General features: G+C 39.6%; 2 non-coding genes across 2 annotated transcripts; both read right to left on the bottom strand.

Annotated features, from left to right (window-relative positions):
* Nucleotides 1–3,458: 3,458 nt before the first annotated feature.
* Trnak-uuu (transfer RNA lysine (anticodon UUU)) lies at nt 3,459–3,531 on the bottom strand. Its single transcript has one exon. It is a non-coding gene; the product is annotated as a tRNA-Lys (tRNA).
* A 1,422-nt stretch (nt 3,532–4,953) lies between these two features.
* Nucleotides 4,954–5,026, bottom strand: Trnak-uuu (transfer RNA lysine (anticodon UUU)). Its single transcript has one exon. It is a non-coding gene; the product is annotated as a tRNA-Lys (tRNA).
* Nucleotides 5,027–12,277: the final 7,251 nt, after the last annotated feature.

The raw sequence follows: 12,277 nt of genomic DNA, 5'->3' as shown, positions 1-12,277 counted from the left end.
TGGCAACTGAGGATTCCACTTGTGGCAAGTGAGGATCCGCTTGGTATACATCCGGACATCGATGCCGGATTTCTTCTCAAGATTCATTTATGAATAACGACCATAATTTTCTCAAATACAATGAATGACGAGTGTTCAACCTGAGTCCTAATCTAGAGATCCAACTTCTGATGCGTCATCAGATTGAAATATACCGAAAAAGAAACTGAATTGGTCCTGTTGTTAGTTACGCCATCTGGCGGGATAGCCGGTGGCGCGGGATCTCATTAGATTGATTTTCAGAACTCTAGCAATAACACATTTTGATAAACGACAATTTCAAATATTTGAATTTGGAACCACTGCCTAAAAGTTAACTTTCTCGGTTGCCTTGGGTACAAACAAAAACAAACTAAGTTACAAGATCGATACGGCACCAAAGCGTCCACCTTTTTCCGGAGCCACCCTACAGCTAAATCTAATGAAATGATATCATTTCAAACTTTAGAATGCCGTTTGTGCGAAGATCAAACCAAACGAAGCAAAACGACCTAAATAAAATACAATAACAACATTAGATAGTTAATTCATGAGACAACGGGATATCTTCAACTCTTTTATCAAAAGCCCTTCGGGATAGTTTTCATTCAACAACCTATAGGCCTATAGAAGAAAATAGTCACTATGATCGAGAATTTATCAAATATCTAAACACTGGTAGGTAGATATAGTATAGACTGGTTTAGAAATAGCCTGTAGATGTGACAATATGTAAATAAAATGCAAACCAAGTGAAACTCCTAATGAGATTACGCCTTAGACGTCGTGACTCAAGGGCTACACACGATCTGTGTATTGAAATGTACAAATCTGATAAATAAACGCATAATTTCCTGTCGTATTTGCTAATTAAGTGAATTTCGGTATTGGACGACCACAGAGCGTCTGAGGCAAGTCGAATCTCTATCAGACAATTCATTTCTTCAACTTTAACCCCAGCGGTGTCTGTGGGGTTATATCTTCGATAATTGTCAACATGTGAAGAGTTCCCCACCATACTCAGATCAGTACGAAGCGCAAATGGCTAACTGAAATAAAAATGCACAGTAGTTGACGGCCATTCGACGGCCAATATAACTCATCCACGACGCCTCCACATCGATGACCAATAGAATCAGAGTTTTACATGATAGACACCCGGAATTAAGTAAATAACCACAATATCTTTAGTTGTTTATAGGCCTATAACAACTGATATGGCAAGTCTCCAACACTGACAGGGAAATCACATATCGTCATGAAAATGACCTCTAAATTGACTGTCAAGTGCAATCGACAAACTGAAGTAGAGTGCTAACACAGTTTTTGACGGCCAATTTGACGGTCAGTAAGACGAATGTGAACTTGCGTCGGCGTCGTATTGTAGTCGTGTGCTGTAACGTGACTACGTAGAAGCCAAACACAATCGACCGTCGATGACGTCACGATTTCCATATTCTCCTTCACGTATATATATAACTTCAAATATTGATATAATCTAATTTATGACTCATCAAAATTGTAAATATAAAAATCTCACCCAGTCGAGACTATTATATACTCCTTCCCGGCGTGGGTAACTTTTTAATCGCCCTCGTTGTATCTAAACCCCGATTGAAGCCATAATGAAATACCCCGGCCGGACTTTCAGTTTTAGAATATCCTTGATTTAGGCCTACGTATTTTCTATTAAATTTAGAAGCCTGAAAATTTCGGTCTGTTTGGCGCCGATAAAAACTAAATGATCTAAGACAAGATGATAAGGCGAATCCGTAGAAACAGTAGCCTACATATACCTGAGATCAGAGTGCCGCGAATACTCGCAGACTATTCGACGATTTTAGAATTTAAATCATTTCAATCCGTCAACAATAAAGCCCGTTAAATATTGACGACAGATACAGACGGGAAGGGATCCAGTTACCAGGGGCGACGACAACAATGATGATTGATAGATAATTTACGTTGAAAAGTTTCATCAATCAACTGAAAATAGTTTGGATTTTTTGGATCAAGTTACGGATAAAACGAGAGTCGTCGCAGTGTGGTCTGTCGTCGCCGTCCACACTTAACAAATGAGATGTTTACATTTTGTGAAAACACGACATTTGACGAATCGTAGTCCAAAACCCAGTTCTACTGTGTTTCACAATTCATCATTTCAAATGGTTTGACTCTAAATCCAGATCCACAAGTTTAAAGTTTAGATAAGTTGACGAAGTATTGAGCAGGTGCCAGTTGCTCAAAAGCTGGTTAGAATTTATATATTAAATTGAAATTCAAAATTGAGCATCTAATACATAATGATATACAACATCAGATTTGATCGGCTACGAATTTCTATTTTCAAATTCAGTTCTATGTTGTCTGATATGAGAGAGTGTTGAATTCATTGAGAACTCCCCTCAGGGAAAATCAACCACCATATTCATCATTGTCTCGATTTTGACAGTAATTTTCTAGACATACGAATATTTATAGGGGAAATTTGCTTCGGTTTTTTTTTACAAAGGGACTAAAAAACGTTCAAAAAGCGCTCGACACCCGAGGAATAAACAGCATCACCAGTGATGTACCAGCTAGAAGGTTAGAAATATCTAGAAAGGTGTCTACTGTAACAAATCATCTTTTACGAGACGTAAGATTTCGATGAAATTCAAATCCTTAAAGTCACTACACACTTACAGCCACTTACAACAACTACATAACACTCGACTTTTCGATATATGATATTGATATCGGCAGCTGAACTAAAATGCTACAAGCGACAGTTCGAACCTTCTTTGAAAATCAATTGAGAAGAAATGAATAAACGCCAGGAGGTCAGTACGCGAGTGAGTGGTGTGTGGGTGTGGTAATAACCAACGGATTATTATGACAGAACCGCGTACCGACCTCCTGGCGTTTATACGTTTCTTCTCAATTGATTTTCAAAGAAGCTTGAAACTGTCAAACTATATATTTATATTTACTCAATGAGTGCTGAATTATTGATGAAATCAAAAACGACGTTGCGTTTCTTTTCGTCGATTTGATTATATATGAATTCTTGTAAACAAACATCGCTCGTAGGTAAAACGGTAAAACTACGGGCACAATTCAATAACCCTTAATTATCACAAATCAATCCCTGAATCAATAATAGACTGCGGCTAAAAATGGCGCGCAAAAAATGGCCCCTGAATCTCGTCAATGACGTCACATCCGGTGTGAGGTATTGAAGTTTCGAGCGAATTTCCACGTGATCATGGTTTCAATGATTCATTTGAATTTCATGATTTCTTATCCATCATTTCCCGGTGAGAACCAGGGAGACGTATGACACATGTAATCAGTCGTTTTGACGTGTACGGATATACGCCACAACTCAGTATATGTGTCTGTAACTAAAAGATACGTCTAGAAGGCCATATCGGAAATCAGTCGAAAAAAATATCGGCCGCCCGGTATGGGACTCGAACCCAGGACCCTCAGGTTAAAAGCCTGATGCTCTACCGACTGAGCTAACCGGGCTACGGAAGTGCTGGATTCGATATGACATTATCTCGAAAATAGCTGGGGCCAATTTTGAAGTAGATCCCTAAATGGTATTTCCGTGTTTGGCATGTTTTATGCCATTAATGGGTATATTTTCTGCCTTTAGTTCAATCAGATGATTTCTTACAGACTATCACGCTGTGTCTATTGGAAAATCTACTTCGACATGGTCCAAATTTCTCCACAAATGGCGAATTCAACTTCGGTGAAAAAGAGGTAACTCAAAAACGAAAATCTGGATACCTAACTGGATTTACCATTGGCGTCCGGATGTCTGGTAAATCAAACCAGATGAAATGATTGCGCTTCGTGTTTGGGCAAAAGACTTGAGGCCCGGACGGGACTCGACCCCACGACCGAGCTACGGGACATAAGATGGCCGAAAACGCAGCATTCACAAATAAATCGACCACTTTTCGCAGACTAATAAAACGGATGAATTTATGCGTTAAATGAGTCAATATCTATCACACAGTACCGGAGGGGTCTCGAACAAAACACTAGATATTTATCGATTTAAGCTTTGATTGTGTTTGAGTTGATCAGATGTTAAATGGACCATCTCGGAATCACTTCAAAAACCTTCGGTATACTGAGTCAAAAACTCGATATATACAATTCTAGAGAGAGAATCTCTCATTTATCGGTACAAGCAGTCATTTGTTTTGCGAGCACCGGTTCCGCGCACCTGTTCTTAACAACGTGATATTCACAATTAAATTCGAGCTAATTTGCATATAAACTGAAATTCCCACGTGACATTTAGCGTTCTTTTGTCGACGACGACTCGCCTGAAATCGGTGCTGATTAATTAGAACAGCGTTTAAATAGATTAATGTGTGAGATTAGTGAATTCCCGAGGGCGCGACCTCGGCGTCTCTCCATTTATATCTTGTTTAAAATCAGTGACTGTCATTAGAATAGACTAGATAAACAGCCACCACTGGGAATCTGATAAATGAGAACCGCTCTTTTTCTCCTCTCTCTTTCTATGTCTCCCTCTCTCTCTCTCTCTCTCTCGCTTCTAGAGTTCTGGCATTAATGACAACCTGAACCCATTGTTTTATGGAACCTATTTGCTTAATGAATTTCCCTCCCGTCGCGTTCTAAAAGCGCGTGGAAAAAACACTCCTTTCTCCGTCAAGAGAGTGTCTGTGCAGTCTATGATGTCGAGTTCTTTGTTGAAGAAATAGAGCATTTCGTTTAATATTGCGTAACGACAGAGTTTAACATTCGAAGTCTCCATCCGAAAAAAAACATCTCATCAAAGCCCGATGCTCTGCCGACTGAGCTATCCGGTCTCTGGTGTCGGTCATTGTCCCGCCAAAATAATGGAATAATCGAACTGTCTTACGTGTGCACGCCATCAAACAATCCATGCAGAACAAAAATGGTGGACGCCCGGTATGGGACTCGAACCCAGGACCCTCAGGTTAAAAGCCTGATGCTCTACCGACTGAGCTAACCGGGCTACGATGACAATCACTTGTCGTAGCAAATTGTCCAAAACTCTTGTGGACATCAGCTCGAATGGTCATTACACGAGCGGGCACGTCACTTGGGGAGAAAAAAACTCGGGTAAAAAAGCCCGATGTTCTACCGACTGAATCAACTCGTAGCTTGTGTACTGAAGTAGGTATGAAAGAAAACAAATCATAGCGACACTTTAATCACGTCGAGGACAAAAATAGCCTAAATCTATACGACGGGAGAGGTGCATATAATGATCGACCGGTCACTAAACCCGACACAAAATATCAATACCAATCTATGGGTTCAAACTCTGTATCAATAAAACAGTAAAATTCATTGCTTACCTTAGTAAATAAATATCGAATACTCCGAAATAACGACTCGTGATTGACGCGACAGTAGACGCGGTGCGGGGTGTATCTACTCGCATCACAGCACCACTCAACCTCACAGCTGCAGAAAAACTGTATATTCATCATCTAACGGGCAAACTTTAACAGTCGTATTGATAAAACACTGATTGCGACACGCGTTGTTTCTATCAGTCCGGTTTGTTATTTGTCTTGTGAAGCTCGCGAGTTCAGTTCGCAAAATTCTCGGTTCAATTTGACTCCAGACTTGAAATTTGGTCTATTTTCAATACTCTAGAACCCTAAAAGCCTCGAGTAAATATTCCAACCCAAAGTTGAACTCTTCAGAACTTGTTAATATGTTATTGTTGGAGACATCATTAATGCTTTTCGCCGATGACACAAATTCGTCAGTAACTTCTAACTTGTATCGGTTACGTTTTGCGCAAACCCTTCTATGAACCTGATAATCCGAGTAGTTCCAAGTGAACCAACTATCTTTAAACTTAACAAAGACATATTTCATGGTGTTCGGTTCCAAGTTGCCTGAATACTTCAATGCGAATAAATGGTCAAGGATAAGCTAGAAAATAGTTCTAATAAATTCCTAGGTTTTCGTATCAATGACAAGCTAAAGTAGATACTCATATGCCCGCAGTGTGGGCAAATTATTTTCAAATCACATATGTACTGGGGAAATAAATCATGTTTATTCATTTTAAGATATCGAACTTATCGTACTGTAAGACATTGAATTCGGATTAGTCAAAGAAACACGGTTTTTGTTTCATAACTTTAAGTTTGGAACAGATTATATTTTTATTTCAAGTCGTCATGGCTGCAACCAAAACTATTGCATAATTCACGCAATTTTATCCCAGACTATTAGAAATCTTTTATTAGTTCATTTTTATTTAGTTCATATGGTTTTCAACATTTCATGGAAATTTATATTCCGTATAAAAATTTCAAACATAAGTCACTGAATGAAATTTGAACCACGGATAATCATCCAGTAACCGAGCGTCACTGTAGCTGACTCCGGTGACTGGTGGTTGACTCCGGTGACTGTGGTTGACTCCGGTCACTGTGCGACACACGATCCGGGGACTATGGGTACCTCCAGTAACTGTGGATGACTCCGGTGACTCTGGTCGCCGTGGGTGACTCCGGTGACTATAGATGACTCCGCCGGTGACTGTGGGTGACTCTGGTGGTCGCTGTGGGTGACTGGTGACTGAAGAAGCTGAATAGACTGAGTTTCCTGTAAACATGTTCACCATCACACTAAGGGACAGAAAACCTGATAGAAATAAATCTGACATTACAGCCTAGAGATGATAAAACAGCGGATTTACAACGATCAGATGCCAGTAAGATCCCGTGACACGTATAACTCCGTGATGTCCGGTATTTTATGACGTTCCTCCGGGACTCGGGATCACATTCCAAACTGTGTCTTTCAGCAGTTAGCGCGTCCATGACATCCTCACATGAATATACGACGACGAATCGGTTATGTGTCAATTGATTGTCAAACACGTTTTAACAATCTCGCAATCTCGCAGCAAACAGGATGCGCTGTTAGACTCCTCATACGTTCTCAGTTTTTGTCTGAGTTACATGTAATGTAGGCCTATATATATCTGGGAATATTTATATTTCCTGAGAATTATTGATACATTTTTTGGTAAAGATCTTTCTCAGGCATTCTATGTATATATTTCTAACGTTTTCTTCAGTTTTTATACGAACTGAGATGAAATGAAACCCCAGACGAAAATATGAAATATCGAAAATGATGTAATATCTTTTTTTTCAAAAATATTATAGATGTAACTAAAATGAATATCTTGGATAAATAGTTACTCAGGGCCCAGAGGTGCCTTTTGTGTAAAAAATCTTATCGAAGAGACTTTAGAATATTGTGAATATATCTGCTCATTATACTCAGTATACCATGAACCCCCAGTTGCCAGGGTACGCTCGCTACACACGACAGTACGGAGAGGCCGCTGTTTAAATTAGATTCATTTCAAAAAATAATTACCCGATCATATTTTACGTGTGTAATAAGAGAAATGACTAACGATACACGTGTTTACTGCAGTAACAGTATCTCTTCAGGAACATACAGTAGGCTTAACTCTCTCGATTACGTCTTTCTGAGAAATGGTAGATCGAAATCAATTATCTTTTATCCCGTGATATGAAATACTATTCCAACGGCAGAATCGGGTCGGATCCGGAATTATGGGCCTGGATTTCCTGACGTAAAGTTTAACTTGAGAGTTCAACAAATAAACTGAAAAAATGAACAAAAATTGAACTGTAAAATGAACCGATTTCAACTGGAACTATGGAACAGGCTTCAGGGCTAGTAATTTCACCATATAATTTTCAACGCGCTTAAAAATCAGCAAAAATCTTAAGTAAGATTTTAAAGAGCACTTATGACTTATTTTTTAAGGATTTCCTGGATGGGCAGGACCTCTTAAACATCTCGTTTTGCATTGAGCCCCTGTACTCGCCTTGTCGGGGATGCAAATATCGATTGGCTGCCGTCACTCTTTCGCATTGAGAACATACCCTGGATCAGCCCTTGTATAAAGGCATGTTATTCCGCAAATCTAAGGGGGCGTTTACACAGTAAGAGCTTTTATCTCAGAGGATACGAATATTGCTATCTTCAATTAACATTTTTGTGAATAATGTTTCCCCTCCTCCCCTTCCCTAGCCACCATCCCCCCTCTCAGTTCCATCGAAAAAAAACTAATAATAATAATTCCGTAAAACTGTTGCTAATAAATAAATAAACAAATATCTCGTTACAAAATCATACGTCTTAATATACGTAATATAATTTGGTTTATTTCGCGGATTTTGAAATGTCAGACTTCAATTTCATTTTCAAAAATGTCCAGAGGAAACTGACGGATTAAATATAACATGACGTTAATCCGCTATAATCCTTTCTCTACCCGAAGTATCTACTGTTAAAGTCAGTCGCTGGATTGAATAATTCATATTTCACCGATTATTTTTGTTGTTGTACCTGCCGTGTTTCAGAGATTAGTTACATTCTGATCGAGTCGTAGAAGATTTGAATTCGTAATCGTTTTAAAAGCGATTACACGCGATTTCCCGGTAATCAATATAGATCAATGTTACTCAGTCTGGAAACTAATGATTAAATAATTATAGTTCTCTAAGCCGTGTCGACAGATTTATAAAAGGTTCTTCGAATTCATGGTTGAATCTAGATCAAACTTTGGCAAATCTTTTGAGAGAGAAAAGTGATACGTTAAGTAGTACAGAATGGTTGATATCTGTTTGGGGCCTGTGAGAAATTTTCAAAATATTCAGTGCAATCAGTTCACTTTTGTCTCAATGTTCTTAATCTCTCATACTTTGTATATATGCGATTGATAAGTAAAGTTCTATCTGATCAGCTATTGATTGAAAAATTGCAAAATGCTTCTTAGTGGTCATTCATTTATTACATAAGCATTAGGGGAGGGGGAGGGGTCAGTGCAGTTGCGTACTGTAATGCTTATTGTATACATGTATGTAAAAATGGCCGATTTTGCGTACAGAGGGGGAGTTGGGTTGAAAATTCAAATTTTGTGCGTACGTAATAAATGAATGTTCCCTTATGAAATAAAATTCATATAATGAAATAATATCAAGGGGTTGAATTGAAGCAGGTTTCGGTTAAATATATGTCAGATTTTTAAGTAATTTATTCTGAATTAATCAACTCCAGAACGTAAACAACAGCAGGTGTCCGGGTACATGGAGGTCCCCACAACTCCCATCGTTGGCTTCGTGCCTCGCAACTTCAAGGGATTTGTTCCGTAAGTGCGTCTAGCCCTTACAAGCAGCGGCGGCGGCGGCGGCGGCACTGCGCGCTGTTTGGGATATAGAGCATTGTGGGAAGTTAGTCAGCAGGTTTTACCAATAAAAAAAGAAGAAATAATTAGTTAATTCTCATCAGAACTGAATCCAACTGAAGCTACAATGATTGTAGTCACACACGTAACTATGACTCAACAGTCCTGGAAGTAAGTCTCAAACAAAGCTTTATCATTATCACCTGGCCGTTTCAGTCGATGTAACCCAACTGCACCACGGTTACTGTTAAACTACGCTGTTTCGCATACAAACTAAGTCTTAATTTTGAATTCTATGAGTGCTGTTGGAATTTCGAGACGACCCAACACCTCACAATGCCTGTATCATAACATTAGATCTATTCTTCATCACACGGTGATCGCACTAGTGTCTGGTGAAGTGACGAGTGACGGTGAAGTGGTGACTAGTGACTCGGGTGGGCGGGTGTATGTAGGCTTCACCCAGCACTGGCAGTGGTTGTCTCCACCGGTGATCTCCGTCGCTCTAACGATCCTAGTGTAACTGTGGTACATCAGACACTAAGATTCTTGGTGAAATGTAGGCCTACGCGTTAAGTAAACATTTCTAAATGAATCGCTTTATTTGTGGCGCCACTGTACGGAACCGGTTAAGCGGAAATTCCGGCTCGTCAGAGATGGGATTCTGAAGTTGTCGCGTGTTCAGGGTTTTACAATTTTCTGCTGCTTTTCAAAATCCTCGTGTGTTTAATGTTTTATAAGCAGATTATATGAACTATCTCCTCCTGATTGATGACGTTTGAACCGTATAAACTTCAAGAAGATTTTTGCAGAAGTGAAGAATCATCGTTGAGGATTGTGCACTGACGATTTAAAATGCTTTTGAAGTTGTTTGCTTCTCTGTGCATTATTCAATAAGATTAAATCTGGAAATATGAACTTGAAGATTATTTTGTAGAGAATTCAGTCTCTCGTTCTGGTCACCATGGTTTCCGGCCCAACGCACACGGCATAACGATCCGTTTCAACAAAACAAAAAATACGTTTTTCAGAAAATGTTTTTAACGAAATGCTGCCCGCAAACAATGCGATTCTTGCCACACTCGGCATAACAGGAACATGTGGAAAACTGTGAAAACGTCCTCTCTTCCCGGGTGTAAGGACTATAGGTTATCAGGGGTGGATATTTGGGGTGTACTCGGGGTCTGGGACCGTGTCTTCCTATTGAGAACGTCATTTTTGTCAATACAGGGATCGTTGAATTACATTTTCAACGGCTGTAGTTTAAAAAGGATTTCTAACACCGAAAACCTCGCTCGACGAGGCCGTTTTAACCTAGACAAACCCTCCCTCTTATTTTGGACCCCACCTACCAAAATCTGGTTTTCTAAATCTCTATTCGTCGTCGTCTATGAATGTTTTTTTTTTGTATGAGTCTCTCCATAGTTCGCGTGTTCGGTTGATGATATTTTTCAGTTCAATGATATGTTGTATCCCCGTAAAACCGGAAAGATGTCAGTAATGTAACTGATGTTGAATGATACCACGGCGATCACGCAATAATTACTGTCAACCCCCGACTGACTAAACATTGCACGCGCGCTCACCGCTCCTCTTTCTCTATGAGGGAAAAAATCTACGTTGAAACGAAAACCATGTTAATCCGTAAAAAGAACAGTAACTGCACGCGAGTGATGTTAACTATAGTGGCGGTGGTAATAAACTTTACTTCCGAATACAACATGGCGGCTATGTGCGGTGGAGAGAGGAGAGTGAACGAGTAAGTGACGCTAAAAGCTGTTTGGGTGCGGTTGAGAAAAAACTTCACTCTTTATAAAGAAACCTCGATTTTATACGTTGAAAAGTATTTCAGGCAGAGTATTAAAATGAGAACTGAAATTGTGGTTAGAAAATTTCAAATTTTAATTAGTTAGAAAGAGTAATTTGCGGTTCCTGAATCTCGAGTACTCAGTTCTTCCAAAGTTGAAATTTCGAGTTGAGATTCGTCATTTTCAATAGTCAGATTCAACCCGAGAACTATGAAACTAGTTCATAACCAGGTCTTAGTTAAATAGTTGCATTAACCTCTAGAACCACTTCACGTTTGAAGGGGCCTTAAAGTAGAAAAATCAGTTTCGAATGGAATCTCCTTCGAGTTGGTCACTTGAAGGCGGTGCAGTAACCGGATTCTAACCACTGATGAGGCAAGAAACCGATGCTGAGGTTATTTTGAAAATCGAATCACGTGCAGGACATTATTGGCTGAATTATTTCCTGATCTGTGTTGCCAGGTGGGTAAATTGTACATAACGCTTGGATTCACGTTGTAATGACGGATGTCCGATTTTGTCTGTGACATCAATGCATACAAATGCACGACGCGTTTCCTGCTGTAAAGTTGTATGTTTTTACTCGTGTTCAAAGATGTTTCAGATTGTAGTGATAATAAAACTGCGTGCACCACCACCACAACCGCCCGACACTCCGCGCCGTATAGAATTACTTCTTTTAAGTAGCAAATAGAGTTTCGATTGCTATTATTAGATTTCTCGATCAAAAAACGTCAGAATCCGACTTTCTTTTTTTACACGTATCTGAGTGTACTTTGAAATCTAGCGGTGAAATGGATTTTCTTCGATGCTACGTTTGATGTTACTTTCGTAAACGTCCAGGAAATTGGAGCCTGCAATTCGAGACCGACGGTGGCAACCAGTCCAATAATGGAATAACCGCAACGCCAACCAGTCCGATAGAACGACCATAATGCCAACTAGTCCAATGGAAGGTCACAACGCTAACCAGTCCAGTAAACGGCCGAAACGCCAACCAGTTCACAGAACAATTATGACCATTGAAATGTGGTCATCTTTGTGTTTGTGTCAGGTATGGCGCTCTCCTGATCGGATTATATTTTTAAACAAATGCCTCGAATTCATGCAACACGGAATCCTGAAGGCGCATGCTCAATAACGATTAAACATCCGGTATAACGATCAGGCGGTTATATAACTGCCCGCAGTGTCTGTC

This window comes from Tubulanus polymorphus, chromosome 5, assembly GCF_964204645.1.
Source record: "Tubulanus polymorphus chromosome 5, tnTubPoly1.2, whole genome shotgun sequence".
In the NCBI taxonomy this organism is placed as follows: Eukaryota; Metazoa; Nemertea; class Palaeonemertea; order Tubulaniformes; family Tubulanidae; genus Tubulanus; species Tubulanus polymorphus.
Note: the sequence above shows the minus strand (reverse complement) of the source record. Positions and strands in the feature narration are given on the sequence as shown.